The sequence below is a fragment of the Camelus bactrianus genome, chromosome 5, assembly GCF_048773025.1.
Source record: "Camelus bactrianus isolate YW-2024 breed Bactrian camel chromosome 5, ASM4877302v1, whole genome shotgun sequence".
In the NCBI taxonomy this organism is placed as follows: Eukaryota; Metazoa; Chordata; class Mammalia; order Artiodactyla; family Camelidae; genus Camelus; species Camelus bactrianus.
In genome coordinates, this window is record NC_133543.1 from 52560738 (window position 1) to 52573963 (window position 13226).

Sequence of the window (13226 nt, forward strand, 5' to 3'; positions counted from 1 at the left end):
GCACTATTTTCTAAATACTTTAGAAGAATGTGTAAAGGGTGGGATTCTCATTTAGCAGCCTAAGTAGCTTTTAAGTGATACCTTTTCTGATATTTTAAAAAATGGCCAATTTTATGATGATATATACAATAAACAAAGAGAACAAAGGAAAGAACTTTTTGATTCCTCATGAGTTTAGGTGTGGGCAGTTTGCATATCGAGGAAACAAAAATCATTCTGAGCAGTTTTTGAGCATTTTTTAAAATGTAATTTATACTTAAGTTTTCATAAAGGTCATTGAATATGGAAAATACTAGAAATTGTTCTGAGCAATTCCTTAATTTCATCATAAAATTCTGTTTCTCTTATCTTAGTTTTTTGTAATTTTTTTTTTACTTAATAGATACTCTTTATTATTAAAAACTGGAAATATCTTTACCTTTGTTTCTAATTATAAAACAATGAGTTTTGATTTTAGAATCTAAAACTGAAAACAGAAAATTAACATTTCCCCCAACTCATCAGTATTAGTTATTCCTTCACATTTAAAAATATCTAAACATATATGTGTACTTTAAAAAGTAAAAATATAGAATCTTACTCTTTGGCAACTTGGTTTTTTTCATAAAACTATATCATAGATAACTTTCTATAGCAGTATATATGGCTCTACCCCATTTTTAAAAATTTACATATATGTACTGTTCATTGTTTCTAAGAACAGTTTAGAGCTTTAGCTTTTTAAAACGAATTTTTATTGAAGTACAGTCAGGTATAATGTGTCAATTTCTGGTGTACAGCACAATGTCCCAGTCATGCATATACATACATATATTTATTTTCATTAAAGGTTATTATAAGTATTGAACATAGTTCCCTGTGCTATACAGAACAAACTTTTTTAAAGTCTATTTTTATATATAGTGGCTAACATTTGTAAATCTCAAACTCCCAAAATCTCAAACTCCCAAATTTATTCCTTTCCCAGTAACCATAAGATTGTTTACTATGTCCGTGAGTCTGTTTCTGTTTTGTAGATGAGTTCATAGTGTCTTTTTTTTTTTTTTTTAAGATTCCACATATGAGTGATATTATATGGTATTTTTCTTTTTCTTTCTGGCTTACTTCACTTAGAATGACAATTTCTAGGTCCATCCATGTTGCTGCAAATGGCATTATTTTATTCTTTTTAATGGCTGAATAGTATTCTATTGTATAAACACACTACATCTTTATCCAGTCATCTGTCGATGGACATTTAGGTTGTTCCTATGTCTTGGCTGTTGTAAATAGTGCTGCTGTGAACACTGGGGTGCATGTATCTTTTCGAATTAGAGTTCCCTCTGGCTATATACCCAGAAGTGGGATTGCTGGATCATATAGTAGGTCTATTTTTAGTTTTTTGAGGACTCACCATACTGTTTTCCACAATGGCTGCACCAAACTACATTCCCACCAGCAGTGTAGGAGGAGTCCCTTTTCTCCACACCCTCTCCAGCATTTATCACTTGTGGACTTTTGAATGATGGCCGTTCTGACTTCTGTGAGGTGATACCTCATTGTAGTTTTGATTTGCATTTCTCTGATAATTAGTGATATTGAGCATTTTTTCATGTGCCTATTGGCCACTTGTATGTCTTCATTGGAGAATTGCTTGTTTAGGTCTTCTGCCCATTTTTGGATTGGGTTGATTTTATTTTGTTATTAAGTTGCACGAGCTGTTTATATATTCTGGAGATTAAGCCTTTGTAGGTCGCATCGTTTGCAAATATTTTCTTCCATTCTGTAGGTTGTTGTTTTGTTTTGCTTATGGTTTCCTTTGCTATACAAAAGCTTACAAGTTTAATTAGGTCCCATTTGTTTATTTTTGCTCTTATTTCTATTACCTGAGTAGACTGCCTTAGGAGAACATTGCTAAGATTTATGTCAGAATATTTTGCCTATGTTTTCTTCTAGGAGATTTATCGTGTTTTGTCTTTAAGTCTTTAAGCCATTTTGAGTTCATTTTTGTGCATTGAGTGAATGTTCCAACTTCACTGATTTACATGCCATTGTTCAGTTTTCCCAGCATCACTTGCTGAAGAGACTGTCTTTTCTCCATTGTATATTCTTGCCTCCTTTGAAGATTAATTGACCAAAGGTCTGTGGATTTACTTCTGGGCTCTCTATTCTGTTTTATCGATCCATATGTCTCTTTTTATGTCAATTCCACACTGTTTTGATTACTGTAGCCCTGTAGTATTGTCTATAGTCTGGGAAGGTTATTCCTCTAGCTTTGTTCTTTTTCTTCAATATTGCTTTCGCAATTCTGGGTCTTCTGTGATTCCATACAAATTTTAGGATTGTTCTAGTTCTGTTAAAAAAAAAAATGTATCCTGGGACACACATAGGGATTGCATTGCCTTGGGCAGTATGGCCATTTTAACGATATTGATTCTTCTAATCCAAGAGCATAGGATATCTTTTCATTTCTTTGTCATCTTTAATTTCCTTAATCAATGTTTTATAGTTCTCCATGTGTAAGTCTTTCACCTCCTTGGTCAGATTTATTCCTAGAGCTTTAGCTTTTTAAACTTACATAGTTATCAAAGGAATAAAGCCAACCACAAAATAAGAATCAACAGAATATAGTAATCTAATCATAAAGGGCAGATGTGCATGCACATATTCAAGAAATCATTTAAGTTAAAATAATAAGTAGTTCATTTGTGTCCTTTTTTTTAGATTTCACATATAAATGATATTATATGGCATTTTTCTTTCTCATTCTGGCTTTACATAGAATGACAATCTCTAGGTCCATCCATGTTGCTGCAAATGGAATTATTTTATTTTTTATAGCTGAGTAGTATTCCTGTGTGTGTGTGTGTATATGTATATGTATATATGAAGATGTATGAGCTGTTTGTATATTTTGGAAACTAGTCCCTTGTCAGTTGTATCATTTGCAAATATTTTCTTCTACACTGTAGGTTGTTTCATTTTGTTGATGGTATCCTTAGCTGTGCAAAAGCTTTTAAGTTTAATTAGACCCCATTTGTTTATTTTCGCTTTTATTTCCATTACTCCAGGAGCTGGTTTAAAAAATATATTGCTGTGATTTATGTCCAAGCCCATCTATGCCCACTTTCTGGAGAGTTTTTATCATAAATGGATGTTGAATTTTATCAAAAGCTTTTCCTGCATTTATTGAGATGATCGTATGGTTTTTATTCTTCAGTTTGTTAATGTGGTGTATCACATTGATTGATCTGCAGATATTGAAAAATACCTGCATCCCTGGGATAAATCCCACTTGATAATGGTGTATGATCCTTTTAATGCATTGTTGGAGTTGATTTGCTAGTGTTTTGTTGAGAATTTTTACGTCTATAATCAGATGTGATACTGGCCTGTAATTTTCTTTTTTGTAATATCTTTGTCTAGTTTTGGTATCAGGGTGATGTTGGCCTCATAGACTGAGTTTAGAAGCATTCCTCTGCAATTTTTTGGAATAGTTTCAGAAGGATAGGTGTTAACTCTTCTCTAAATGTTTGGTAGAATTCACCTGTGACGACATCTGGTCCTGGACTTTTGCTGGGAATTTTTAAATTACTGATTTGATTCAGTACTGGTCATTGGTCTATTCATATTGCTATTTCTTTTTGGTTCAGTCTTGGCAAGTCATACCTTTCTAAGAAGTTGTCCATTTCTTCTAGGTTGTCCTTTTTATTGGCATGTAGTTGCTCACAGCAGCCTCTTATGATCCCTTGTATTTCTGTGGTGTTGGTTATAACTTCTCCTTTTTCATTTCTGATTCTTTTTTTTTTTCTTACGAGTCTGACTAAAGGTTTATCAATTTTATCTTTTCAAAGAACCATCTTTTAGTTTCTTTGATCTTTTCTATTTTTATTAAGTCTCTATTTCATTTATTTCTCCTCTAATCTTTATGATTTCTTTTTTTCTGCTAACTTTGGCTTTTGTTTGTTCTTTCTCTAGCTGCTTTAGGTGTAAGGTTAGGTTGTTTACTTGAGATTTTTCTTGTTTCCTGACATAGGCTTGTATCACTGTAAACTTGCCTCTGAGAACTGCTTTTGCTGTGTCCCAGTGGTTTTGGATTGTTGTGTCTTTGTTTTCATTTGTCTCACAGTGTTTTTTTTATTTCCTCCTTGGTTTTTTCAGTGATCCATTGGTTGTTCAGTAGCATATTGTTTCGCCTCCACGTGTTTGCAGTTTTTGCGGCTTTTTCCTCATAGTTGATTTCTAACCCTATAGCGTGGTCAGAAGAGATGCTTGGTATTATTTCAGTTTTCTTAAACTTACCGAGGCTAGCTTTGTGGGCCAGCATGTGGTCAATTCTGGAGAATGTTCCATGTGCGCTTAAGAATGGTGTTCTGTTGCTTTCGGATGGAATCCTCTATAGATATCAATTAAGTCCATAAGGTCTAATGTGTCATTCAGGGCCTGTATTTCCTTATTGATTTTCTGCCTGGATGATCTGTCCATTGGTGCAAGTGGGTTGTTAAGGCCCCTCACTATTACTCTATTATTGTCATTTTCTCCTTTTATGTCTTAACAATTGCCTTATGCATTGAGGTGCTCCTATGTGGGGTGTATGTATATTTACAGTTGTTATATCCTCTTCTTGGATTGATCCCTTGAGCATTATGTAGTGTCCTTCTTTGTCTCTTGTAACTGTCTTTATTTTAAAATCTATTTTGTGTGATGTAAGTATTGCTACTCCAGCTTTCTTTTGGTTTCTGTTTGCATGGGTTATCTTTTTCCATCCCCTTACTTTCAGCCTGCTTGTGTCTCTAGCTCTGAAGTGGGTCTCTTGTAGACAGCATACATATGGATCTCATTTCTGTATTTATTCCAGTCTGTCTTTTGATTGGAGCATTTAATCCATTGACATTTAAGATAATTATTGACACGTATGTTCTTATTGCCATTTTGTTCATTGTTTTGGGTTTGTTTTTGTAGGCCTTTTTTTTCTTCTTTTTGTTCTCTTTGCTTGTGGTTTGATGACTAGAGACATTCCTTTAACATTTGTTGTAAAGCTGGTTTGGTGGTTACTGAATTGTTTTAGCTTTTGTTTACCTGTGAAGCTTTTGATTTCCCCTCAAATCTGAACAAGAGCCTTGCCGGATAGAGTATTCTTGGTTGTAAAATTTTTCCTTTCACCACTTTTTGTGCCACTCCACTTCTGGACTGTAGAGTTTCTGCTGAAAAATCAGCTGATAACGATATGGGAGTTCCCTTGTATGTTATTTGTTGCTTTTCTCTTGCTGATTTTAGTATTTTCTCCTTATCCTTAATTGTTGTCAATTTGATTACTATGTACCTTGGCGTGTTCCTCTTTGGGTTGATCCTGTGTGGAGCTCTCTGTGCTTCCTGGATTTGGGTGACTGTTTCCTTTCTCAAGTTAGGGAAATTTTCAGTTATTATTTCTTCAAAAAATTTCTCAGGTCCTTTCTCTCTTCCCTTTCTGGGACCCCTATAATGCGAATATTAGTGCCCTTCATATTGTCCCCGAGTTCTCTTAAACTGTCCTCTTTTCTTTTCATTCTTTTCTTTTGTTCTGAAGTAGTGATTTCTACTAATCTGCCTTCTAGGTCACTGATCCATTCTTCTGCCTCATTTAGTCTATTCTTGGTTCCTTCTAGTCTGTTATTCATTTCAGTAATTTTATTCTTCAACTGTGGGTGTTATTTATATTTTCCAACTCTTTGCTAAAAACTTCACTCTGTGCATCTATACCTCCTCTCGAGTTCTCTGAATATATGCCACCATTATTCTAAATGCCTTCTCAGATAAATTATCTATGTCCTTATCACTTATTTCTTCTGGGATTTTATCTTGTGCCTTGGCCTGGGAGATGTGCCTCTGCCACCTCATACTGTCGACCTTTCTATTTGTATTTTTCGGTAAGTTAGTTACATTTCTCGATCTTGGAGAAGTTGCCCTCTGAGGAAGACATCCTGTGCTTCCCAGCAGTACCTTCCTCTTTTGTCACCTAAGGACCAGGGTCCAGCCAGTCCCAGTGTAGAGTCTTGCCTGTGTTTGTGGGTTCCTTCCACAGACTTTGGGATTGTTGTTTTCTTATTTCTGGTATCTGCCTCCTGGTGGATTAGGCTGGGCTAGAGGCTTATGCAGGTTTCCTGGCAGGAGGAGCTGGTGCCTGCCCACTGCTGGGTGAAACTTGGTCCTGGCCCTCTGGTGGGTGGGGCCGTGTCTAGAGGCTCAGGAAGTCTGCTGATGGGTGGGGCTGAGTTCCCACTCAGTATGTTGTTTGGCCTGAGGCTTCCCAGCACTTAAGCCTACAGGCTGCTGGGTGGGGCTAGGTCTTGGTGCTAATGACCCAGTCAAGATGTCAGCCTGCAGTAAAGCTTGTGTAGACGAACACTCCTGGAATGCCCGCCACCAGCTTCTATGTCCCCTGGGTGAGCTGCAGTCGTCCCCTACCTCCCCAGGAGACTTTCCAAACCAGCAGGCACATCTGGCCCAGCTTCCTATGAAATCACTGCCTCTGCCCTTTGATGTGGCGCATGTGAGATTCTGTGTACACTTCCCAAGAGAATGAAGCCTCTGTTTCCCCCAGTCTCATGGGGCTCCTGGAGTTAAGCCTCACTGGCCTTCAAAACCAGATGTCCTGGGGTCTTCTCCCAGTGCCAGAATCTGGGCTGGGGAGCCTGACATGGGGCTCAGAACTCACTCCTGTGGGAGGGCCTCTGTAACTTAATTATTCTTCAGCTTGTGGGTCACCCACCCAGGGGGTATGGGGCCCAATTATATTGTGAGCATGACCTTCCTACTGTCCCACTGTGATTCCCTCTTTATGTTTCCAGTTGAAGATTTTTTGCTAGGTTCCAGTCTTTTTTTTTTATTGTTGTTTTAGCAGTCAGTTGTGATTTTGTTGTAGTTGAGAGGCTAGCTCATGGTCCTGTTACTCTGCCATCTTGACTGGACTCCTAAATGATAATTTTTCCTATTTTGAAAATCCTTCTTTGATTTACTTGAACCTATTCATAACTTAAATCCCTTAGATTTGTTGACTTGTCTGATTTTCCAAGCAAAGTTTTTCCTTGAAGAAAATAATAAAATGATCACCACAATGTCTAGTTAACATCTGATACCACATCTAGTTAGCAATTTTTTTCTTGTAATGAGAACTTTTAAGATCTACTCTCTTAGCAACTTTCAAATATAGAGTAGTATTATTAACTGTAGTCATCATGCTGTATATTACATCCCCTTGACTTACAACCAGAATTGTACCTTTTGACCCCATTCATCCATTTCATTCACCCCTCACCCACCTACCTTTGGCAGCCACCAATCCTTTGTATCTATGAATTTGTTTGTTTTTTTTTTTTTAAATTTGTTTAGATTCTTCACCTACATGAAGTCATACAGTGTTTGTCTTTCTCTGATATATTTCACTTATCCTAATTCCCTCAAGGTCTATCCATGTTGATACAAATGGCAAGATTTTCTTTTTTGTTTGCATAATACTCCATTATATGTACATTTATATTTATCACATTTCCTTTATTCATTCCATCCCATCAGTGGACACTTAGGTTGCTTCTATGTCTTGAGTATTGTAAATAATACTGCAATAAACATGGGGGTGCAAATATCTTTTTAGGTTAGTGTTTTTATCTTCAGGTAAATATTCAGAAGTGGAATTGCTAGCTCATATAGTAGAATGATTTTTAACTATTTGAGGAACCTGCGTCTATACTGTTTTCGTGGCTACACTAATTTACATTTCCAACAACAGTGTGTGAAGGTTTCCTTTTCTTGATATTGCTCCAGTACTTGTTACTGTCTTTTTCATAAAAGCCACTCTACAGGTATGAGGTAATTTTGCAGTTTTGATTTGCAGTTCCATGATGATTAGTGATATTGAGCACCTTTTTATGTACCTCCCTTGGAAATCTTCCTTGCAAAGAAGTCTATTCAGATTCTCTGCCCATTTTTTTTTTAACTGGATTTTTTTTTTTTTTTTTTTTTTTTTTTTGCTGTTGAGTTGTATGAATTCTTTATATATTTTGGATGTTAACCTCTTACCAGATATGACATTCGCAAATATTTTCTCCCATTTCTCCCAGTCTGCCTTTTCATTTTGTTCATAGTTTCCTTTGCTGTGCAGAAGCTTTTTCATTTGATGTAGTCCCACGTATTTACTTCTGCATTTGTTACCTTTGCTTTTGGTATCAAATCCAAAAAAATCCTTACCAAGGAGATTACTACCTATGTTTTCTTCTAGGAGTTTGATGGTTTCAGGTCTTATGTTCAAGACTTTCATCCATTTTGAGTTAAGTTTTGTGTGTGATGCCAGATAGTGATCCAGTTTCATTCTTGTGCATGTGGCTATCTAGTTTTCCCAACACCGTTTGTTGAAGTGGCTGTCCTTTCCCATTGTATATTCTTGGCTTTTTTGTCATAAATTAATTGACCATATGTGTATGGGTTTACTTCTGGGCTCTCTACACTGTTTTATTGATCTGTGTGTTTGTTTTAATGCCAATACTATCCTGTTCTGATTACTATAGTTTTGAAATACAGTTTGAAGTCACAAAGCATGAGGCCTTTAGCTTTGTTCTTCTTTTTCAAGATAGCTTTGACTATTTGGGTCTTCAGTGATTTCATATGAATTTTAGGATTGTCTGCTCTATTTCTGTGAAAAATGCCCTTGGAATTTTGATTGGGATTGCACTGAATCTGTATTTTGCTTTGAGTAGTATGGACATTTTAACAATACTCTTCCAATCCATGAACATGGAATATGTTTCCACATATTTGTGCCTTCTTCAGTTTCTTTCATCAGTCTTACAGTTTTCAGTCTACAGTTTTTTTTTTTTTTTATCTCATTCATTACATTTATTCCTAGGCCTCTTATTCTTTTTGATGTGCCTTCAAATGGGATTGTTTTCTTAATTTCTCTAATAGTTTTGTTGTTACTGAATAGAAACACAGTATATTTTTTGTGTATTGTTTTGATGTCCTGCAATTTGTGCTTAGTTCTGACAGTTGTTTTGTGGAGTCTTCAGGGTTTTCTATATGTCATCTGCAAATAGTAGCAGCTTTTACTTCTTTCTTTCTGATTTAGATGCTTTTTATTTCTTTTTCTTGCCTAAATGCTCCAGCTATGCCCTCCAGTATTGTGTTGAATAAAAGTGGTGAGAGTGGGCATCCTTGTCTTCTTCCTGATCTTTGAGGAAAAGCTTTCAGGTTTTCACTGTTGAGTATGATGTGAGCTGTGGGCTTGTCATATATGGCCTTTATTATGTTGAGATTTGTTCCATCATTTCGTTGTGTTTTTTTTTTAATCATAAATGGGAGTTGAATTTTGTCAAATGCTTTTTCTGTATTGAGATGAGCATAGGGTTTTATTCTTCACTTTGTAATGTAGTGTATTAGATTGATTTGTGGATGGTTGAGTCCTTGCACTCCTGGAATAAATCCCACTTAGCCAATCATGGAGTATGATTTTTTTTAAAGCATTATTAAATTAGGCTTGTTACTATTTTGTTGAGGATTTCACATCTGTGTACATCAGTAATATCTGCTTGTAATTATTTTTCTGTATCGTCCTTGTCTGATTTTGGTACCAGAGTAATGTTAGCTTTGTAAAATGAATTTGGAAGTTTCTTCCCTTTTTGTATGTTTTGGAAGAGTTTGAGAAGGATTGATGAGTATTCTCTAAATGTTTGGTAGAATTCACCAGTGAAGCCATCTGTTCTGGCACTTTTCTTGGAGGCTTTTGGTTACTAATTCAGTATCCTTAACTAGTAGCATTTGGTCTGTTCAGATTCTCTATTTCTTCATGATTCAGTCTTGATAGGTTGTATGTTTCTAGGAGTTTATCCTTTTCTGTAGGTTGTCTAATTTATTGGCATGTAATTATTTATAGCTGTCGCTTATGATCCTTTGTATTTCTGTGATATCAGTTGTAACATCTCCTCTTTTATTTCTTTTAATTTTTTTTCCTTCCAGTTTTATTGAGATACAGTTGACATACAGCACTATATAATTTTGTGTGTGGTGGGGGAGGTAAACTAGATTTTATTTCTTTATTTATATGGAGGTGCTGGGGGTTGAACCCAGGACCTTGTACATGCTAGGCACGCACTCTACCACTAAGCTATACCCTCCCCTCTCCTCTTTTATTTCTGATTTTATTAATTTGAGTCCTTTTTTTTTCTTGGTGAGTCTAGATACAGGTTTGTCAATTTTTTTTTATCTTTTCAAAGAGCCAGCTCTTAGTTTCATGTTTTCTATTTTTTAAGCGTGTATTTATTTCTGCTCTGATACTGTGATTTCCTTTCTTCTACTAATTTTGGGCTTTTTGGTTTTTTTTTCTAGTTCCTTGAGGTGTAAAGTTAGGTTGTGATTTTTCTTGTTTCTTACTGTAGGCATTTATCACTATAGAAGTCCCTTTTAGAATGGCTTTTTTAAAATTGAGGTATAGTCGCTTTACAATGTTGTGTCCATTTCTGGTGTACAGCACAATTTTTCAGTCATACATGATTATACATATATTCATTTTCATATTCTTTTTCACCATGAGCTACTACAAGATCTTGAATATATTTCCCTATGCTATACAGTATAATCTTGTTTATCTAGTTTATGTATGCCAATCAGTATCTACAAATCTCTAACTCCCAGTCTATCCCTTCCCTCCCCTCTACCCTCTGGCAACCACAGTTTGTATTCTATGTGAATCTGTTTCTATTTCATATTTAAGTTCATTTGTCTTCTTTTTTTTTTTAATTCCACATATGAATGATATCATATGGTATTTTTCTTTCTCTTTCTGGCTTACTTCACTTAGAATGACATTCTCCAGGAGCATCTATGTTGCTGCAGATGGCAGTATGTTGTCATTTTTATGGCTGAGTAGTATTCCATTGTATAAATATACCACTTCTTCTTTATCCAGTCATCTGTTGATGGACATTTAGGTTGTTACCATGTCTTGGCCATTGTAAATAGTGCTGCTATGAACATTGGGATGCAAGTGTCTTTTTGAATTAGGATTCCTTCTGGATATATGCCCAGGAGTGGGATTGCTGGATCATATGGTAAGTCTTATTTTTAGTCTTTTGAGGAATCTCCATACTGTTTTCCACAATGGCTGCACCAAACTGCATTCCCACCACCAGTGTAGGTGGGTTCCCTTTTCTCCACACCCTCTCTAGCATTTATCACTTATGGACTTTTAAATGATGGCAATTCTGACTGGTGTGAGGTGATACCTCATTGTAGTTTTGATTTGCATTTCTCTGATAATTAGTGATATTGAGCATTTTTTCATATGCCTATTGTTCATTTGTATGTCTGCATTAGCAAATTGCTTGTTTAGGTCTTCTGCCCATTTTTGGATTGAGGTGTTTGTTTTTTTCTTAAGTTGTATGAGCTGTTTAAAATTCTGGAGATCAAGCCCTTGTCAGTTTCATCTTTTGCAAGTATTTTCTCCCATAGAATGGCTTTTGATGTATCCCATAAGTTTTGCTATGTTATCTTTCCATTTTTATTTGTCTCAAGGTATTTTTAAAATTTCTTCTGAGTTATTCTTTGACCCATTTGTTGTTCAGTAGTATGTTGTTTAATCTCCATATATTTGTGAATTTTCCAGTTTTCTTGTAATTGGTTTCTAGTTTCAAGCCAGTGGTTGGAAAAGATGCTTGATATGATCTCAGTATTGTATTTACTTAAGACTTATTTTATGGCCTAAAATATAATCTCTCATGGAGAATTTTGCATGTGCACTTGAGAAAAATGTGTATTTTGTCTTTGGATGGCATGCTCTGTTAAACAGTTGACCCTTAAACAACATGGGGTTTGAGCTGCATAGGGCCACTTACACATTTTTTTCAATGAATATACAAAAATATATGTGTAGAATACATATCACGTGCAAGACTTGTATTGAAGTGGATAGCCTATCCTGACATAGACATAAGGTGACTGATATTTAATATAAAACTGATTTTTTTTTACTGTTTTATAACTTTGCTTTCGAAGAATTACATTGCCATAAATGGAGAAACTGCATATCAAACTATCATCACAGTTAACTGTTTTTTTTAAGTAATAATATTACCAATACTATATTATGAATATGACTATAATCCTGTATGCCATTAAAATGTTTATAATGAGTCAGTCAATAGTGTATAGGTTAGGCTACTGTGAAGCATTCCTAGAGATTTCATGAAACTACCATAAAGCAGTCATATTACTGCTTCTTTGTTACCAGTGCATGAATTGTTACACTTGTAAATAAATGAATGTATTTTTCACATCATTTGTCACTTTTGTGAATGCCTAGTAATAATACTATAACATCTACGGTGTTTTGTTTAAGACAATATTGATGTAGGTACTGACAGATGATTCGTCTTGTAAACAATGTGAACTTACATTTAGAGTACTAATTTATTGATACTGTATCTTTTTTTCTTATCCTTTTTTTCTTATTTTCTTTCCTCTTGCTTACTGTATTGTAGGAATGCAGTATATAATCCATATAAAATGTATTAGTTGATTGTTTACGTTATCCTAAGGCTCTGGTCAACAGTTGGATATTAGTAGTTTTGGGCGAGTCAGGGTATATGTGTCATGGGAGATCGCCACCCAAAACCCTGTGTTGTCCAAGGATCAACTATTTGCTAACTATTTGTTAAGTCCACCTAGACAAATGTGTCCTTTAAGGCTGGTGTTCCCTTATTTTCTGTCTGATTTATCTGATGAAAGTGGGTATTAAAGTCCCCTGCTGTACTGTGTTACTGTTTCTCCCTTTAGGCCTGTTACTATTTGCTTTATGTATTTAGGCACTTCTATGTTGGGTGTATAAATACTTACAAATATTGTCTACTCTTGTATTGACCCCTTCGTCATTTTGTAATGCCTTTGTCTCTTATTACAGTCTGTCTTACAGTTTCTTTTGTCTGACACAAGTCTAGCTTCCATTTGCATGAGTATCTGTTTGCATCCTTTCACTTTCAGGCTGTGTGTCCCTACACGTGAAGTCTCTTGTAAGTGGCACATGGATGGATCTTACCTTTTTACCTGTCAGTCACTCTGTATCTTTTGATTGGAGAATCAAGTCCACTTTTAAAGTAATTATTGATAGGTATGTACTTATTGCCATTTTGTTTTCTTGCTGCTGCATTGGTCCTATGTTCCTTTCTTCTTGCTCGCGTCCTTTGTGAACTTTCTGTAGTACACTTAGATTCCTTCAGCTTTTTCTT